The sequence below is a fragment of the Maniola hyperantus genome, chromosome Z, assembly GCF_902806685.2.
Source record: "Maniola hyperantus chromosome Z, iAphHyp1.2, whole genome shotgun sequence".
Taxonomy (NCBI): domain Eukaryota; kingdom Metazoa; phylum Arthropoda; class Insecta; order Lepidoptera; family Nymphalidae; genus Maniola; species Maniola hyperantus.
The window spans coordinates 13,837,226-13,847,678 of record NC_048564.1 but is presented as its reverse complement, the minus strand read 5'-3'; the positions used below and the strand labels follow the sequence as shown (position 1 = coordinate 13,847,678).

Genomic DNA, 10,453 nt, shown 5'->3' with positions numbered 1-10,453 from the left:
GTGAGGTTTTTTTAAAAATCCCTTGGGAACTCTATGATTTTCCTGAACAAAAAGTAGCCTACGTCCAAGGTATCTTTGCACCCGTCTTAATCGGTTTTATGGATGAGCCGTGAAAAGCTAGCAGAAAGAAACAGTAGGGTGATATTGGGGCTCCTGCATCACTCTCGCTTCGCTCGATTGATGCAAGAACCCCAATCACATTTTTTCATCGTGTTTTATAAATCATCGCAATAGCCGATCGCATTACACATGCGCTAGTCCACCGCGCAAACAGCGCATCGGATTCACATTCGGTGATCTGATTCGATGTTTAGTTAGATGCTCGAAACATACAATAGAGCTAAGTATACAATGCATCCGATATGTTTACTTTGATATGATATTGTATGCCCGATCGATTTGATCAATTCTAATGAGATTATTTTTTATAGATTTACAATGTAAGTTCTGTCGATGCAAACTCAAAGTGTGTAAATATACATCGGCTGATTTTTAACAGAACTGCTTACTGTTTAAAGTCATGAGAAATAAATTCTAATCACATTAACGATTTCTGTTCTACATATTGGACATAACATATTGTTTAAAGATAGAGCACACTTTGTGCACGTTATGGCATGACCACATGGTCTATAAGCGACCCTTACTTCTTCGACAAGACAAATTTTGCATGAAAGTCTCGACTCTTCTTTCACATATTTAACAGGTTTATTGACATCGGTTTTTACACATATTTTATTGTTAGTACACGTTTCCCGGTTTTCACGTATTTCCAATGACTCGTTAATAACACTTTGCACATATTCTTTACCCTTCATAAGTAACACATAGGGACAGAACTGAAACCATCGAGCGTGTTCAGACCATGGCAGATCCTCACGACTCCAGTCCTTAAGCTTGCCTCCACAGAAATAACAAAATTACATTATCATTTATTCCTGTATAAAAAAACCCGGCACTCGCCATTTCTTCAGGGGTTTGAATTAAATCTTGAGGCCAAGTTTTAAAACTATTCAAGCGCATGCTTTGAGTAGCATAACTTGGGTATTCAGGATGAAATGACATCTCTGTACACATAGTAAAGTAAGTAGGTTATTGTTATAATTGGTTTTTTTTTTTTGCAGATAGCTATAATTTACGTTGCTAAAGATGAGCGTCTTGTCTGTTAATGCTTATTTTTTTTTTTATGTTATATATCCCACAATACTCTTAAAAATAGTCACCCAAGTAATACTTTTTAGGATTCCGTACAGTAGTTGGCAGGTAGGTCTAATAGCAGACATAAGGGGAAAAATCTGGAAATCGCGAATTTGTGGTTACATCACACAAAAATTAAATCGCGGTCATGAACTAATAATTAGTGTTTTCAATTTCCAAAGTAAGATAAATATATTAAGTGGGGTATCATATGACAGGGTTTCACTTGTGCATTCTAAAACAGGTTTTTATTTATTTTTATGCATCATAGTTTTTGATTTATCGTGCAAAATGTCGATAAAATACGATTGAAGTACGGAACCCTCAGTGCGCGAGTCTGACTCGCACTTGGCCCGTTTTTTCTAAATATCCATTATTTTTTTAAATAACTTTCAGCCGTTCAGCTTTGAAATTATAACGTTTTTGAATGCTACCAAGCACAAAAATTTATGAAAATGTGTAGTTCCAATCGTATCGTACTTACAACTTGCAGTCGTCTGCTGTCGTGCTTTTTAGACTTTTTAACACAGTTCACGACAGTTGAAGCCTGTTCCCACTTGTTGGCTGTCTAGCCCGGATTTTAATCGAATGTTCCAGTGGGAGAACATTTTGGCACAAAATCGGTTTCAGACAAGTGTGTGACTTCATATAAAATATTCTGCCGCTGAAAAATCTGACTAAAATCCGGGCCCGACAACCGACAAGTGGGAACCAGCTCTTAAGAAACTTATAACAACACTCGAGGTTTCGATGTCACTGGCAGGCGTCATTTCACCTACATTTGACGCTACGCTTAGGCCACTCTGCTTTTTAATCCTAAACGCACTCCACATCTCAAACTCACAAATCAGCAATGATATCCACGAGTCAATTTATAAACCTCCACATTTCCCGCATCCACAAAGTTTCAGGATAATATTTGTACATTAATCTTCAACTTGAAATGGGATTTAATAGAAACTTCCCCAAGCAACGCCAGCGAAATTAAGGGCCGTAGCAGACACGATGCTTTCAGAATCAGCGATCGGCGATCTCGTGACTGCACCGATGCTGCATCGTCTTTTGACTACTTTCTGCGTTCAATCGCTGTATTGACATCCATCCATTCTACTTATACTGATACCTCCTTGGCGCAGTGGCAAATGCCGTGGTCTTTTCAGGGGGAGGTCCCGGGTTCGATTTCCGGCAGGGGTTTGGAATTTTCTGGTCTGGTGGGAGGCTTCGGCCGTGGCTAGTTGTAGCGAAAAAGCTGTACCGCCAAGCGATTTAGCGTTCCGGTACGATACGGTGTAGAAACCAAAAGGGGTATGGGTTGAATAAAAACTGACATACCCCTTCCAGGTTAGCCCGCATCCATCTTAGATTGCATCATCACTTACCACCAGGTGAGACTGCAGTCAATGGCTAACTTGTATCTGAATAAAAAAAATGATAAATTCAAAAGTTTCTTTCTGCTAGCTTTTCACGGCTCATCCATAAAACCGATTAAGACGGGTGCAAAGATACCTTGGACGTAGGCTACTTTTTGTTCAGGAAAATCATAGAGTTCCCAAGGGATTTTTAAAAAACCTCACTTCACGTAGATGAAGTTGCGGGCATCATCTATTTGGTATAGAAATTAAAAAATCCATGCGGCCGAAGTTGAGGTAAATGCGAAAGTATGTTTGTTTGTAGGTTTATTGGTATGTTGTTCCTAGGTTTGTTGGTTTGTCCTTCAATCACGTCACCACAGGGCAAGGGATCAATGTGATTTTTACATGGTTCTAGTTATAAACCTAGAAATTGGCATGGGCTACTTTTTATACCGGAAAATATAAGAGTTCCCACTGGATTTTTGGAAACCTAAATACACGCGAATGAAGTCGCAGGCATCATCTAGAAATAAATAAAATGATTGCTGCAACTGAAGTTTGTAGGTGCAGAGTGCAGCGAACTATCTTGGCATCGAGCTTCCGAAAAGCGACTAAATCGCCGATCGCTGATGCTAAAATCATCGTGTCTGCTCTGGCCTGTTGTGAATCAAACGAGCACTTGATGGGAACTGACACTTTATTATAAATAGTTTTGTAGCATACCCACATAGTTAACATAATATTACAACATCTTTCCCCTTATTTTTATAAAGCTAAGAGTACAATATAATAATTATAAATTGGGCTGATATTAGGTATACATTTTAATATACGTAATTCAATCTTAAATATTAATTATATTATATATTACTACTAAATTCTATTTATTCATGCATATTATATTTAGCTGTTTATATTTAAATCTAATCTATTATGATACTATACATTAATATACAATATCATCATTTCATATATTTTAAATTCATGCGAGCCTTGACAGCCGCCGGTCTGCGTGCTGTTATTATATTTTCATTATTTAATGCATTCTCATTATCATGGACCGGAAGGGTTTCCGCGGTAGTAGTAGCAGTAGAACCAATATCCTGATTTTCTGCGTCACTCCACTTATCTTCCTCCGTTGCGGAAGCTTCAACTGGTGGCATGAGAAGTAAGTGACGTCTATTTCGTCTGTATCGCCTCCCGGACACATTGTCCTTGACAAAGTACGAGCGCGGATGAGGCGCTGCACTTTGCACTACAGCACGCTTACGTTTACCTTCATCGACCATAACAACATTCTGTCCCGGTACTAGGTCAGCCAAAATTCGCGAATGCTGATCGTAATAAATTTTACTCTTAGCCTGCTTACGTAAGATGCTTTGGTGATCCGAGGTGTTATCACGGCAGGGTCTAAGGGATTGCTCGTGCGCCGGAAGCCTAGTATTTAATCTGCGCCCCATGAGCAGTTCAGCTGGAGAACTCAACCCATCGCGTGGACATGCTCTAAAGTTCAGCAAACCCAAATAAGAATCTGAACCTGAATTAGTCGCTTTAATTAACATGTTTTTAATGGTTCTTACGCTTTTTTCACTTCGGCCATTAGCTTGAGGATAGTTGGGTGACGTAGTGATATGAGAAAACCCCCATTTTGTCCGGAAATCGGCAAATTCCTTTGAGCAATAAGCCGGTCCGTTATCAGTAACCAGTTGCGCTGGAATACCATGCCTAGCGAATTGATCCTTCATGGCTTGTATGACCGCTTTGCTTCCTATACTACTGAGCGAACTGACTTCTATAAAGTTTGAAAAATAATCTACGAGAATCAAAAAGTTTTTATTTCGATACTGAAAAATATCCGAGCCTACCTTCGACCACGGGATGTCCGGTATCTCGTGTGGTATCATGGGTTCTCGCGAAGGTCGGGGCGCGTGCTGCGCGCACGTTGCACACCGGCGCACCGCGCATTCCACGTCGCGCGACATGCCCGGCCAAAACATTACCGCTCGAGCGCGCCGCTTGCACCGATCGATGCCCATGTGACCTTCATGAACACGGTTTATCATTTCTGCACGAAGACTTCGAGGTATGTAAACCAAATTATCTTTTAAAATAATATTATCTATGTATTCATAAGTTTCTCTGTAAGACCATAATTGGCGCACACTTTCATCGACATCATATTTATTTACTGGCCACCCATCTTTTATGTACTTGATAATAGTTTGGCATTCCTTATCCGACTCGACACCTTTTTTAACTAATTCAATTTTTTCATCAGTAAATCGGACGTTATTAATTACAAAACATGACTGCGCCTCGACTTCGACCGATACATTACTATTCATCAGCTCCGGCAGGGGAGCGCGCGACAGAGTGTCCGCAACGAACATATATTTCCCTGGCTTATACACTACCTTAAAGTTATAACCTTGAATTCGTAGCATCATGCGCTGCAAACGCGCAGGCACCGCATCTAACGGTTTATTAAACAGGGCTTCTAAAGGCTTATGATCCGTTTCGACTGTGATGTCACCCCGGCCGAACAGATACTGATGAAATCGCTCTAAAGCAAATACAATGGCAAGCAACTCCTTTTCTATCTGCGCATACCTGGTTTGCGTGTCGGTAAGGGTGGAGGACGCAAATTCCACGGGGCGGCCCGCCTGCAGCAGCACAGCGCCCAGTGCGTGCGAGCTGGCGTCCACGGACAGCAGCACTGGCTCGCGCGGCGAGTACAGCGCCAGCACGGGCGCTGCGCATATCTTCCGCTTCAACTCACGCACGGCGTTATCATGTGCTTCTTCCCAACACCACACTACGTCTTTTTTCAATAAGCTGCGCAGAGGTGATGCCATTTCAGAGTAATTCGTGATAAATTTAGACAAATAGTTAACCATGCCTAAGAACCGTTCTAAAGCGGACCTATTTTGAGGCGTAGGCATGTCTTCGATAGCCTTTATCTTGCTTCTGTCGATTGCCATGCCCTTCGAGCTGAACGTGTGCCCTAGATAACTCACTTCCTGTACGCTGAACTCACACTTTTCTTTATTAAATTTTATACCTACTTGCCTTGCCCTTTCTAATAAACATTTTAATCTTTCATCGTGCTGCGCCTTAGTCGTACCCCATACGATGATATCATCCACGAACGAATCTACACCCTCCAGATCTTCCAGGAGTTGCCGCACTCGAGCGTGAAACACCTCCGAGGCGCAATTAATTCCGTAAGGTAAGCGCAAAAACTGATATCGTCCAAAGGGTGTTCCAAACGTGCATAAATCTGCGCTCTCGTCATCAATCTGTATCATCCAGTACCCCGAACGAGCATCTAGCTTGCTGAAATATCGCGCGCCCTGCAGCTTGACGGCTATTTCCGTGAGTGTAGGTAGCGGGTAATGCGCGCGCCGCACCGCCCGGTTTAGCGGTCTCGGATCGAGACAAACACGTATACTACTACCGTTTTTCTTGGCTACCACTACTATCGCGTTCACCCAATCGGTAGGATGAGATACTTTCCTTATAACACCCATATCTTCCATACGCTTTAGTTCCACTTTTAACTTATCACGAACACCGATAGGTATTTTTCTGACAGGACAGACCGACGGTTGTACTCCTGAATCAATAATAATCTTGTACTCGCCCGGTAACTTACCTAATCCTTTAAACAAATCCGCATATTGATCTATATTTATAGAGAATACACGTTTAACAATACCTAACTCCTCACAAGCATATTTGCCTAACACGCTCTCACAGTCATATTTACAAATGCAAAAATTAAGGTTATATAGACTATTTTTATATATCCAAGTAATGTAACACGAACCCAGTATAGGTATTTTAGAACCACAAAAAGATTGAGCCCTAACGTTATTTTGATGTAAGGATGATAAATGAAAACCTAATTGTTTATATTTTTGCAAAGATATAACGTTAAGGTCCGATCCAGTATCGAGTTTAAATTTTTCCCTTTGAACACTATTAAGTAATTGTAAAGTTTCATACCATCTGTTGCTGTCCTTAAAAGTTAAATCACCTTCGACTGTCGAGATTACATAGCATTCTTCATCCGTATCACTGTTGTGTGTGTTGTGTATTTGATACACATTTTTTCGTGAATTTACACAAACTTTTTGAAAGTGCCCGATAGATCGACAAAGGAAACACAAAGCCCCGCGCGCCGGGCAATAATAACCACCATCGCACTGAAATCCGCCACATTTGTTACAAGACCGCGACGCCGCGTCCGTCGAGGATCCCCGAGGCGGAGCGCGAGCCACAGCGCCCCGAGCGCCGCCGCCACCGCGCGCCCAGCCGCGCCCGCGCCGAGTTCGCGGCGCCCAGCCGCCGGCTCGACCGCTTGTGCGCGCGCCTCGTATCATGTCCACTGACGTCGATGATGACGCACACGGCTCATCAGTCTTCGTCTTGGTGCCTTCGATGTTCTGTTTCTCTTCAATCGACATCTCATTAGCCCGGCATATCTTAAGGGCACCTTGCAGAGTTAACTCTTCTGATCTCAGTAACCTATCTCGTACTTTGCTATCCAATACGCCGCAAACTATTCGATCCCGAATAAGACCTTCCTCTAAGTGCTCGAATTCGCAATGTTGTGATAAAATTTTCAAGGCCGTTACGTAATCGTCAATCGATTCGCCAGATTCTTGATTTCGGGTAAAAAACTTGAAACGAACCATAGTTGTGTTTTGTTTTGTGCCAAAGTGTTCATTGAATTTTTTTACTAATATATCAATGTTTTCACGAGTTTCATCTTTTGTGTATTTGAACGTCGTATAAATATCATAACCTTCAGGTCCAATTAAGTTGACTAGTAGGCTGGCCTGAACATCCGTAGATTCCTTGTGGACGCCGGCTGCTTTTAAAAATACATAAAACTGCTGGCGCCATTTTCGCCATGCAGTTGCACGGCACGCCGGCCCACCTTCCAGGCATAATTCCGCTGGCGGCCTCGCGTGTTCCATCTTTATTCTTTACTTATCACTGCACACTGCATCCAAAATTTATTTTTACGAACATTACACAACTATACACGCGTAATTATTCTTTAATTACGTTCACCGCTGCCACCATGTTGTGAATCAAACGAGCACTTGATGGGAACTGACACTTTATTATAAATAGTTTTGTAGCATACCCACATAGTTAACATAATATTACAACATGGCCCTAATAGAAACTTTCCCCAAGCAACTTCAGCGAAATTAAGTCAATAAAATGCACCCGGTGACAGCGGAGGAAAATCTGAATGTTGAATCCCTTGATGAATATCTCGCGAAAATAGATTAAAACGTGAGTCCACTAACTTTTTGATATTTCAATATCTTGTCGGGTAACGTTTGAATTAATTTCATGAAGTCATTCTAGTTTTGTGAAAGTGTTCGTTCGTGCATTTAGATTTTTTAAGATTCAGTTGAAATTTCTAAAAACCCTTTCTTAGTAGATCTAAATTCCTACTCGTCCGTGCATTTTGGTTTTTTTTTTTAAAGATTCAGTTGCCGAAAATCTCGTAGGTCTAACATCCCTTGGGGTAGATATTCCAAAAATTCGGAAAACATAGATGTTTTCTTCATGGAAAAACTTTTAATTCTAACAGAATGCTCTAATACCAATTTTCAGGGAATTAAATAAATAAATAAATTTATAGGAGAAAAAGGAACACTTATACTATTACTTCGTTGTCTGTCTGTCAAGTAATGTACAGGCGACTTCCTGGTTACCTAAATCCTATCCACCTATCGTGCAAAATGTCGCGCACGGAACCCTCGGTGTGCTAGTCTTGCTCGCACTTGGTCGGTTTTTTTCTTTGTACGATACTACTTAGTGCTACGTAACCAGTCAAGACATTTTCACTACTAAATTATTTTATATGAAAAATTATAATAGATACTTAATCATTTATTTACTATCCCATTTTTAATAAAAACTTATAGATTTTACAGAAATCATACGCAGTAATTACACGTAGGACGTCGTAGCCACTTGACCGGAATTTTCTCCTCAATATAATAAATGAAAAAGCTATTTTTGCGCATGCATAAATATTTTCTCCGTGCGTATGAATATTATTATTTATAGCGGAATATATTACTGTACCACGACAACATTATGGTAAAATCACACTTAAAACTCGTCGCAGGTCAAATCAAAACATCTTACTCACACAGATTGTATCAAATCTTTTTTATAGACTAGCGCTTGGCTGCTATCAGACCTGGTGGCAAGTGATGATGCGGCCTAAGATGGAGCGTGCTTGCCTAGAAGATGCCTATCAAATAGAATAGAATATATATTTTTATTCAAGTAAGCTTTTACAAGTGCTTTTGAATCATCAAATAGTTTAATTTACAAATGATACTTGGTTTTGTCCGCGTGGATTTAGTGTTTTAAAATTTCCGTAGGAACTTTACAATTTTTCGGGGTAGAAAGTACCCTATATCATTTCTACAGATCTTTAACTATAATATCTTTGCAAAGAATCACGTTGATTAGTTGCAGTTGCTACATTACAACGTGATTGAAGGACAAATTAACAAACAAACACACTTTCACATTTTCATAATATTAGTAGGATTTGGTTTCAGTAATAACTTTTAATTTGTTTTAATTTTTTTTCAATTTAATATTATGTTTTAATTTGCATCGGTTCATAATTTCACCAAGTTGACTAAATATTTTTAGGTAGGTACCTACTAAATAAATAAACATTATGTTATTTGGGATCATAGCGCAAGCACAATATAAGACACAATACAGAAAAAAGATCCTAGAAATCCTAGATCATAGAGATCATAGAGATCCTTAGTCCTAAAATACAGCTTTCCATGCATTTCAACCTAGAAAACAAAAACAAACAAACTAAAATATATTACAACTCCAGCAACATTACACGTCTGTGGTTATAAGTATGCTTCCACCATGAAACAGTGCATGCGGGATATATTGCGGTACGGCGACAGCATAAAGGATCGATCGTACTATGATGCAGGAATTTCATTTACGTGCCACTATGAGATGCCGTGTCACTGTGCAACGTAACCAGTAGACAATATGCCGCATAAACAGATTTAGTAATCTATCTTTTATCTGTACTGACTGACTGACTTATAAACAACGCACGGCCTACACCGCTGGTCCTAGAGACATGAAATTTTGAAGATGTGTTCTTTGTAAAGATTAGGTGTCCACTAAGAAACGATCCACCCCTAAGTGGGATAAATGGGGGATGGAACTCTGTATAAAAGTCCGTCATTTTTGAAGTTGCATCGATGAAAATTGGTATTTAAGCTTTCGGTTAAAAATAAAAATAATACGTTTTTTGAAAATTCTACTACCAAGGGGCCTAAATAGGGGATGAAAGTTTGTATGAAAGTCCGTCATTTTTCAATTGCATGAAAATTGGTTTTAGGATTTTCGATCACAATTCGGTTTTTCAGGATCTTTGGAAATTCAACCTTGGTTTTCTAAATTCCACCCGAGCGAAGCCGGGGCGGGTTAGCTAGTTCAATATAACGATTGTTGTTTACTTCTTTATTGCATACACACAATACAAAACCACAGAGAGAAATATACAAAAGGAAAACTAAACTCGTACATTTAGGGTGCAAAGGCGGTTTCTCCTCAGACAACCTTTGGTGAGAGGAGTCGTTAAGAAACGGGTTGTGTATAGCTGAGAAAAAAGAATTTTAGCTCAGGTACTATATTATATGTCTCGTAAAATCTGGAATTTATCTTAATATATAAAAGGATAAGATGACTGATTGACTGGCTGACTGACTGACTGATCTATCAACGCACAGCTCAAACTACTGGATAGATCGAGTTGAAATTTGGCATGCAGATAGCTATTATGACGTGTGCGGATGCTAAGAAAGGATTTTTGA

The 10,453-nt window shown here is 40.0% G+C and overlaps 2 protein-coding genes across 2 annotated transcripts in view; one reads left to right on the top strand and one right to left on the bottom strand.

The window, feature by feature from the left end:
• Positions 1 to 10,453, bottom strand: part of LOC117995436 (N(G),N(G)-dimethylarginine dimethylaminohydrolase 1) — a 408,993-nt gene that overhangs the window by 242,901 nt on the left and 155,639 nt on the right. The window lies entirely within an intron of this gene.
• LOC117995781 (glutamate receptor 1-like) overlaps positions 1 to 10,453 on the top strand; it is a 307,480-nt gene that overhangs the window by 176,336 nt on the left and 120,691 nt on the right. The window lies entirely within an intron of this gene.